Source organism: Acomys minous, assembly GCF_964271855.1.
Source record: "Acomys minous genome assembly, chromosome: 5".
Taxonomy (NCBI): Eukaryota; Metazoa; Chordata; class Mammalia; order Rodentia; family Muridae; genus Acomys; species Acomys minous.
In genome coordinates this window covers 25,498,364-25,508,539 of record NC_140494.1, presented here as the reverse complement: position 1 = coordinate 25,508,539, position 10,176 = coordinate 25,498,364, and the positions used below count along the sequence as shown (strand labels likewise).

The 10,176-nt window shown below is 41.7% G+C and overlaps 1 protein-coding gene across 1 annotated transcript in view; it reads right to left on the bottom strand.

Annotated features, from left to right (window-relative positions):
- Positions 1-6,402: 6,402 nt before the first annotated feature.
- Positions 6,403-10,176, bottom strand: part of KIF5B (kinesin family member 5B) — a 38,472-nt gene continuing 34,698 nt past the window's right edge. Inside the window, exon 26 of the mRNA XM_084781943.1 lies at positions 6,403-8,922. The gene's annotated coding sequence lies outside the window, so the exon portion shown is untranslated. The remainder of the gene's footprint in view (positions 8,923-10,176) is intronic.

The following is a 10,176-nucleotide window of genomic DNA, read 5'->3' as shown; positions in this document are numbered from 1 at the left end:
GGGGAAAGCCCACTGGCTCCAGGCAGCCTGCTTCCTAGCCGTGAAGCTTCTCCCCTTCTCAGGAGTAAGCAACTGCTTTCATGTTTTTAATCTCAAATGTCATCAATTATGAATTTTGTTAATCTGATGAACTGCTTTTGTTTTTTTTGGGTTTTGTTGTTGTTGTTTTGGTTTTTCGAGACAGGGTTTCTCTGTGTAGCCTTGGCTGTCCTAGACTCACTTTGTAGACCAGGCTGGCTTTGAACTCACAGCGATCCGCCTGCCTCTGCCTCCCAAGTGCTGGGATTAAAGGCGTGAGCCACCATACCCAGCTAATCTGATGAACTGCTAATCACAGCTAAACTATATAATATAGTATGGTGACTTTTCCTTTTTTTGTCTGATTTCCCTCCCTCTCCCTCAGCGCTGAAATCAAAGTCAGTGTCTTGCAGGTGCTAAGCATACAGCCTTGCCACTGGGTTATATAGCAAGCCCTATGCTTTTTTGAGTCACTAATTTTCTTTTTCTTTGTGCCTTATGTACCATTTACTCAACTCTAAGCTACACTTCAATTGCATTAACTCTTCTCTCAAACGGCAACACATCAATTACTCTGTCCCATTTTTTCCTGGAAACTTAGGCTGACAGCCTTCCCTAGCCAGGACTGGCTGTTCTTTATGCAGTCACCTTGGCAAGCCCTAAGATTTTGACTGTTTTTAGTTATGTGTAGGTCTGTGAGTCTGCTTGTGTGCTGTGCGTGTTCATGCAGGTGCCTGTGGAGGTCTGAAGCTGGATTACCTTCTGGAAGCCTCCAAATAGGCTGTGTATAAAGTTGTAAGATACCAAGATATTGGACATACCAATATAGAATGCTGAGAAAAGCTGTAGGTGCTGAGTGGACAAGTGACAGGGTATGAGGGAAGCTCATGCAGGCTCACATGCTACTGTGCTGGTAGCTTGACACAGCTTAGAGAATGCAATGCCTGCTCTGCTGGGGTTTAGCCTTGCTTTAGGCCTAATTGCTTCTCTTCTGATCTTTCATTTGGGAATGGGAACGCTTATCTCATGCCATTGTATACCTAGGTGGGTCTGTCTTAGAATCTGGCAGTTAAGGGTTTGCTTTGAGGCCTTGTGAGATGGCTCAGCACATAGGCTGATGACATGGGTTCAATCTCTGGCTCCCACAAAGTAGCTGGAGAGAACTGACTTCTGAGACTTGTCCTCTGACCTCCAAACACATGCCATGGCCTACACACAATAAATAAAATGTTTGAGTCTCAGTAGACTGACCTTCGAGCATTAATACAGTGTTGGGTCTATTAAAATGATGGGGACTTGATGTCAGAGTGGATACCATGAGCCTGAGGACTGGGAGTTGGATTTCCTGGTTTGAATCTGCTCATGTTTTAAGCACATGACTCCTGCTTATGGTGGTGCTACTAGGAAGGCTATGGGGATTTAGGGGTGCAGTATGGCTGGTGGAAACAGGGGTGGGTCTTTGAAAACTGGCCCATCTTTACTTTTGGCTTCCTAGGCTTTGTGAACCAGTCTCTGCCATGTGATTCTGTTATAACAAGCCAAAATCCTCTAAAACTTTAAGTCCAAATAAACTTTAAAAAAAATATATTTATTTATTTATTTATTATGCATACAGTATTCTGCCTGCATGTACACCTACAGGCCAGAAGAGGGAACCAGATCACATTATAGATGGTTGTGAGCCACCATGTGGTTGCTGGGAATTGAACTCAGGACCTTTGGAGAAGCAGTCAGTGCCCTTAACCTCTGAGCCATCTCTCCAGCCCACAAATAAACTTTTCCTCCAATTTTTCTTTTTCCTTTTTGTTGTTGTTGTTTGACAGGGTTTCTCTGTGTTAACCTGGGCTATCCTGGACTTGCTTTGTAGACCAAGCTGGCCTCGAATTCAGAGATCCACCTGTCTCTGCCTCCCAGTGCTGGGATTAAAGGTGTGCACTACCACACCCAGCTCCTCCATTTTTTTTTTTAACATGGTATTTTGACTATAGCACTGCATGGGTAACTAATACCCCAGGGGACACAAACTTGCTGGGCTTTATTGTGAGCCAGCCTAGGAAAGGGCTCCACAAGAGATGTAGGCTTGGTTGCAAGTAGCCCTACCACACATACTAGGACCAGAAGACCCAATGGCATTGAAGATATGAGCAACGGGACAAGAGGCCAAATGCAACCAGTGGCAATGCCCAGAGGCCAAAGTCCCAAGTCAAGCCTCTGCACTAAGACTGTAAACTACATACACTCTTGAAAAACAAGTCCTGGTATGATGCTGGGTCTAACAGAGATGGAGACCCAAACACAACACCACAAATGGCAGTTCATTTGGAAATTCCACCAAGAGGTGGATTTTACCAAATCCAGAATATTACAAGGTCAGTGTTGCATTCAGGATTGAGCATGAACAAAGCCACAGGTACAAACAAAATCCAAGCGCCAGTCACCCAGGTACCCACATCCTCTATCACTACCTTGCCAATACCTTCTCCTCACTTCATGCCTATCATCGTGTGTGAGCCCATGTGAACTGGAGAAAAACCCCACATTTGTTTTCAAGAGATGGGCTGTTTCAGTGAGGAGATCCAGGTCGGAAGTGGACTGTAGCACCTCATGTATAGTCTCCAGTGATAGTGATTGGGGAAGACTTCTGGTTTCCAGCCTAACAGATCAGGAGTTTAGAAGACTTTACTCCCATCCTCACCAGAGAAAAGCTGGGCTGAAAAATAACAGCACCCCCAACTGCCTGCCGCCCACATCAACAGTGCTGAAGGTGAAGCCTAGGGCCCTCCGCATGGCAGACAAGTGCTCTCAAGAGCTGCAGGCAAAGTGTTGGTCCCAAATTGGAGACATAGAATACAGAGTCCTGGCCAGATGGAGAAGTAGAGATGCTTTTAGGAGTTAAATGGATGACTCTTGGAGCCAGTATTTAATATTTAACCCATGTCCAGCTTTTAACAGAATACTGTAAGACATTTCTTGTTAGGGCAGATACATTTTTTAAAAAATCAGAAACATATACAGGTATCAGTATAGATTTTTGGATCAGACTAAGAATTTAAAATAACTAGCCAGGCATGGTGGTGCACACCTTTATCCCAGCACTCGGGAGGCAGAGGCAGGTGGATGGCTGTGAGTTCAAGGCCAGCCTGGTCTACAAAGTAAGTCTAGGACAGCCAGGACTACACAGACAAGCCCAGTCTCAAAAAACAAAACAAAAAGTAACTTATGATGGGGTTGAGGGTGTAGCTTGGTTGGTTGATCAGCACTGCACACAATGGAGTGTGGTGGCTCACACCTGTAATCCCAACACTCAAGTGAAGACAGGAGGGCCAGAAGTTCAAGACCATCTTTGGCTGCAGAAAGAGCTTGAGGATAGCTTGGCCTACATGAGACTGTGTGCCAAACAGGCAGCAAATGTGAAAATGCATGATGGCGAGGCAGAATTTTGATGGTAAATGTGAGCAGCGTGGAAAACAGCCAGGGGCTGTAAACAGAGTTGGAAATCCTAACAGTTGTAATTCCACAAATGAAATGAAAAGGGGCAAAGACTGGATATACTATCCAGGAACCCAGACAGCTACAAAGGCATCAGTGTAACAGCAGGAAAGGAGTATCTGAACAGCAACAGCCAAGATTCCCCAAAATTAATGATACAAACACACAGATCTGGTCAAGTATGGTGTTGCAGGCCTGTAGTCCCAGACCTTGGGAGGCAGAGGCAGGGGAATCACCACACTGAAGCCAGCCTAGCCATTAGAAGACATTGTCTCAAAAACTAAAACAGCAGCACAGATCCAGTTAACCATCAACACTGAAAGGGCGGGGCTTCTTAGACAAAAGCTACAGGTAATGAATGTCACTAGTAAATGTGCCTGGCAAGAACGTTGAAATGATACCTCAGACCATCAGGCCTATAGAAAGAAAGAACAAGAGAGGGAACACACTAAAACCAAACCGGAGTCACAAGGGAAACTCTTCCTGTCACACAACATGGAAGGAACCACCACTATCCACTTCGGCAGAGAGATTAGGAAATACCCATCTGAGTGTGCATAGTCACAGGTGAGAACAAACGGTACATGTATTAATTTTATTTCTCCTGCTGTGACAAAAGCAACTTTACTTTGGCTTATAGTTCCAGAGGGGACACAGCAGTTCATCATGGGGATGAAGGCATGGTGGCATCCAGTCCTGAAACAGGAAGTAGGGCAATGCTACAAACCCTAACCACCCCCTTGAGGTGTACGTCCTTCACCAAGGTTCTGCCTCCTGCCGGGGAACCAAGTGTTCAAACATGTGAGCCTGCGGGAATGAACACCTCACATTAAGACACAATGACTATCTAGGTGAGAACAGAGGCTTAGGCTGGAGCAAAGCTACGAAGAGCTCTATATATGACACTACCCTGCCCACCAGGAAGAAGTACACATCATGGAATGGTACTTCAATACCGGGTTTGATTAAAGCCACACCAGGCCCTAAAACAAAGACACCAATTTAGGTCTGATTCCATCACTGTTCTGACGATGTGTCCCACCTGCTACTGATGGGCTTGGCCATCCTTGAAGAGAGTAGCTAGCAGCTTGGTGTTGACTACAGTCTTCTACTTTTGATGGTCCAGAGATTGTCTTTTCTGCTTCTGGGTCTTACGCCGTATTGAGAGGTTATAGCACATTTGATTATTGTTAAGACTGACCTCACAAAGAGGTAACTCGCTGATGAGATCACACTTCAATACCCACAAGCTGATGGCCTGGTAGCAGAAGGGTAGTCTGATGGAGGTGTTAGTCAAAGGGCCATCTCAGAAACAAGTCCCTGAGGATGTGTTATCCTTTAGATCACAGTGCACACTCATCTAAATATTTTGAGTTCTTTGTTCCCAAAAGAGCAGTTCTAGGAGTAGAAGGGAGCACCGAGACCTCACTTCTCTTTTCCATCATGTCCACAGGAAGTGTCCTCTATAACACAGAATTCTGATCCTCAAAGAGAAAAGTTTCACAACACAAAGCCTGAAGGTACTCCACTGTTTCATGCAAATTCTTTGGGTGCACATGAATTTGTAGTCCAAGGTTAACCACAGGAAGGCTTCTCCAGATATCACCTACCTTGCTTTTTGAGACATGGTCTTTTACTGACTGGCCTGGCAACAGTGCTCCAGGATCAGTCTGTCTTTGCCTCCTTGAGACATGATTACAAGCATGCTCCATCAAAGCCAGCTTTATTTAATGTGCATTGCTGTTTTGCCGACATGCACATCTGTGTGAGGGCACTGGATTGCCTGGGAACTGGTGCTTTAAAACTTAGAGAATGGGAAGAGAATCAGAGAATTGGGTATTTATTCCACCTTTTTAAAATACAAACTAACCCTTGGGTAACGCGAACAGGAAGAGCGAGTTATTCTACTGAAACTCCCAGAAGAATAGGGTCACAGTGCTGCGATTCAGTAACTCCTATTGATGACATTGTCAAGTGCCTGATAACCCGTAAGAGAGATCATAGGGTACCATGTGCCACTTGCTGTAGTACCAGTAGTGCTATTGGAGAGCGAAGCCCCCCTCAGTGAACAATACCTAAATCCCAGTGGATCCAAAACAAATATACAGAAAATACAAACGACAGAGCAAAGTTAAGCACTCAAGGGCTGTACCAGCAGCATCTGGAAAACTATGGCAGCCTATCTGCTTTCTTTGTAACTTAACTCCAAGATGAAAATAAGAGATAGAAGAGGGATATGTGGACGTTAACTGGATCTTGGTGCAAACAAGCTCCTTACAAAAACTATAAAAACTTGCTTAAATTATTTGTTTGTGTGATAATGGTAGCTGGTGTCTCTTTTTTTTTTTAAAGGACATGATATACAGCCAGGCTGGCCTTGAGCCCAAAACCCTGCTGCTGCTTCTTCTGGGGTCTGACATTAAAAAAGCACGCTCCATCATGCCTGCCTTTGCTGTGTGCCTTAGAGCATTTTTATCCATGATAGTGGATGCTAACACTATCATGAAAATACCTTTAAAATACTATGGACAATTAGGGATACAGATAAAATGATGAGCTAAGAGTTGAAAACCAAGGGTCCCCCGGTATTTAAGGGTCGTTTATTCTACTCTATACATGATTAAAACTTTCTACAATAATTCTAAAGGATATCAACCAAAACACAACAAGCCAATCCCACTTGGATTCAGAAGCAGGTACTCGTTGCTAAGACATGCACAGATGAGTGATGCAAAATAATATAAGAAAACAACAAATTTCTAGGTCTTAATTTTTAGGCTATCTAGTGTTTGAAACAATAGATACACACGTGCATCACTGCTCTGTCAGGGTAGGCCATTGTGTTATATAAAATCACTAATATTTCATGAAGCAAGGTTCAAAAACACCATCACATTTCGAAAAGATTTTTCTTTATTTGAACACATTTACAGCATGCAGGTTAACTTAAAGTTGTATGTCGTCTTCCCAAACCAGCTCTGTCTGAGTGTAACCCTAAGCATTGAAACTAAGCCGACACAGTCCACAGGAGACTGAGCTCTGCTGTTACCTCAGATCAAACCCAGAGTCGCAAATAAATTCAGTTATGCAGTTAGTTTCCTTAAGTTAGGCAAATAATTTAACGGATCACCATGAATAAATACTACTCTTATTTCACTGAGTTTCTTTTCTGAACCAATTACCAATACCACTCAGAGGAACATTAATATATCCAGTCACAAAAGAGACACTGCAAATTAAAATATATTCAAAATTCTAGATGATTAAAAAAAAGTCCATTTTGAGTGAATGCTATATTTAATGACCTATCATAGCAAAAAGAGATCAGTTCACTGAAAAGAAATTTATGAAATTTTTAGTAGACTTTATGAAAGTTTGAAATTATAAATAGAAAAGAAACATTTAAGATTTAAAAAAACCTAACAACGTGTTTTCTTAACATGCTAGTTACAATTCATTGTGTGTTACACAGCACCAATACCCATGATACATCTTAAAACTACTGTAGTCAGACAAAAAAGAATTTTTTTCCCATCATGAAATCTGCAAAAGAAGCAACTTTTCATTTGGAAAAAACATCCTTCTGAATGCAGCCAGATGCCTCGCAGAGACTGCAACGCCCACAGGGGCTGTGCATCTTCCTAACCTCAACTTACACCCAGCCGCATCAAAGCTTCATTTCTATTTGTGGAGTGTGTCTTTCAATCATAGAGGCAATGCAACCATTAAAGGCTGCATACTACAACAGCAAAGGTTTGACTGTTAAAAAAATAAATAAATTTATTTTCAAATCAAAATTATTATAAAAGTGGAAATTACAATAGTTAAGGAAATAGAAAAATAAGCCAATTATGATCCGAGTCTTCTGACTATGGCTCCAAATTTAATACAAATATCTGTATATAAAACGTCCATAGGTTCTGCCAGCCAGATTCTAACACAGAACTTCCAAAGCTTCTTGACTAACCAAATAACCTCAGACACCCCATTTCCTGTGGATTTCTGCTCACCGGGCTGCAGTTACCCCAGCACTGAGGAAGCAGTGAACTCTTTCCCTGTTACTTTTATATATCCTTAAAATATACTTGATTGAGTTTAACCATCTGAAAAATAAGTGGCAAAAATAGGTACACACTTAGTTCTAATTTAAAAATTATGCACTATGGCCAACAATATATTTTTGAGACTTAGTGACTTGCAGACAACTTATTATTTCTAACTAAACAAATTCTGTGTATGACTTAGTGTAGCAGGTGAAAACTTCCTTCAAGATTTCAGAGCAAAATTAAACCATGTAGCTTTAAGTTTATGGTTTATCTGTCCTATTCACAATTTTTCTCAATTTTCAAAGAGGCTATAAATTTATATCAGCCAATACAATTATTTAACAATTAACAATTGTTTAGTTCTATGTCTTCATCCATTTGTGTCCTACTATTAAAGGTGACACTAGCATCTATTCAGTTCTTCCTTTAGCAGGAAGCACAACAGAACGAAGAGGGTGGTGTTGTCCCATTAGGCTATATTAGTGCAGAAGCAGAAGGGACACAGCCATTTCCAAATTCATCCTTAAGATGATATTTAGTTTTGACTTATAAAATATTTCTATTCAAAGTCATATGCAACAGGCATTTCATGAGCTAACAGTCAGAGGCCTCACTGCTCAATGTTTCCAGAGGCAAGCTTCAGAGACTATACCAGCAACATAAGACCTGATTCCATCCCAAGGGATTCTTATTGATTTTAATTAATTTTTATTTTTTGAGAGAGGGTCTCCCTACATAGCCCTTGCTATCTTGGAACTCACTATTCAGACCAGGATGAACTCAAACTGGCAGACATCCACCTGCCTCTGCCTGAGATTTTAAAGATGTGTGCCACCACACCCTGCCCAAGGGATTTAAATACAGTACTGATATATTCTGTGGCATGTAGTGCTGTATGTGATAAAATTTAAAGACATTTAATCTAAATGTTCCATACTTTAAAAAGAAAAAAAAAAAAAGAAAAGAAAAAAAGAAAAAAAAAGAATGAAGAAGTTTAGTAGAAAAAGGAAAATGAAAAGCAATAGCAGCTAGGTAATGTAAACCAAGACTCAAGCACACGGGAAAGGCCGACACTCGGAGCACAGTCCTGTAATGTAGTTACTCGGCACAGTGAAGACGTGAAAGACAAACTGTGTAATAAATAGGGCCGCAGTTGCAAACTGTCATTTCCCTTCTCAGACATCAACATTGCACTCTAGTATTGGGAAGCAGCAGAGTTTACAAGAGTAGGGTAGGAAACAGCTGTACAGGCTAGGAGTAATTTACATGTCAAAAATGTCAATTTCTACAATCCCAAGGGGCAGAGGTTATAGTTATTGAAAGACTGTTTGATTTATGTCCTCTTCACACTTCAGTTACTTTTCAACACCTGAAACAGGAGAATGCAGAGACAACTTTAGTTTTTTATAAACTCATGTTTGATACAATGAAACAAATGATTTCTATTAAAATTATTATTATTATTATTATTAATTGTTATTATATTTAATTTTGGTTTTTCAAGACAGGGTTTCTCTGTGTAGTCCTGGATGTTTTGTAGACCAGTCTGGCCTCAAATTCACAGAGATCCACCTGCCTCTGCCTCTAGAGTGCCAGGATTAAAAAGAAATAGAGCAGGGCTGAAGGGTACAGCTTGATGGTACAACCCCTGACTAACAGGTGCAAAGGTCGAGCACCCAAGAGAGGCCACAAAAGAGATCTAAGTTTAGATATGAGAAAATGTGACACATAGTAATTTTTTTAGGTATGACTGTGTTACAGCTGCACAAAAAGGCTATTTTTCACAAATCCATAACATTTTTATAGTGAAATTTAAAAGGACTCAAAGAATAATGAGAATAATGAGGATGTGTGTGTGTGTGTGTGTGTGTGTGTGTGTGTGTGTGTGTGTGTGTGTGTGTGTATAGGCCAGAGGGAGGTCATTTGTTTCACCGCTGTATTTTTTTTGACACAGGGCAGGTATCTTACTGAACCTAGAACTCTCTGGTTTACTAGCTGGCTGCTCAGCGAGCTCCAGGGATTTCCCTCCCCCAAGCTGGGTTTACAGATGTGTATTTCCTTGTCTAACTTGTACATGGATGGATGCCAGGCCAAACTCAGGCCCTCACGCCTCCACGGCAGCACTAACTTACAAACTCACTCAGCCATCTTCCCAGTCTAGAACTGACTTTACAGTCATTTTGTTCAAGCTCATGAATGCAGCAAAGCCAGGCAGACACTTAGAACTCCCAAGCCCACGCTAACAGGACACACAGATATTCTAGACACTTTTGCCTCTCCAGATTGTTGCTTTAACTCTACTCAAAAAAGTTAGACACAGCACTATGCAAAATATCAAACAACACCAAGGAGAATTAAAATAAACCAGCCCTGGCATTTCTCAGAAGCAGTAAGAGTTACTCTTCTCATAATTACCTAGTATTTTACTCTGGGACTTCTGTAGTCCTAAGTCAAGACTTCTGGCAATATGTCATAAACTACCAGGCAAAAGTGTTGAGTGTATCACTAAATTAAAAAGCTATTGGCCAGGTGTGGTGGCGCACGCCTTTAATCCCAGCACTTGGGAGGCAGAGGCAGGTGGATCATGAGTTCAAGGCCAGCCTGGTCTACAAAGCAAGTCCAG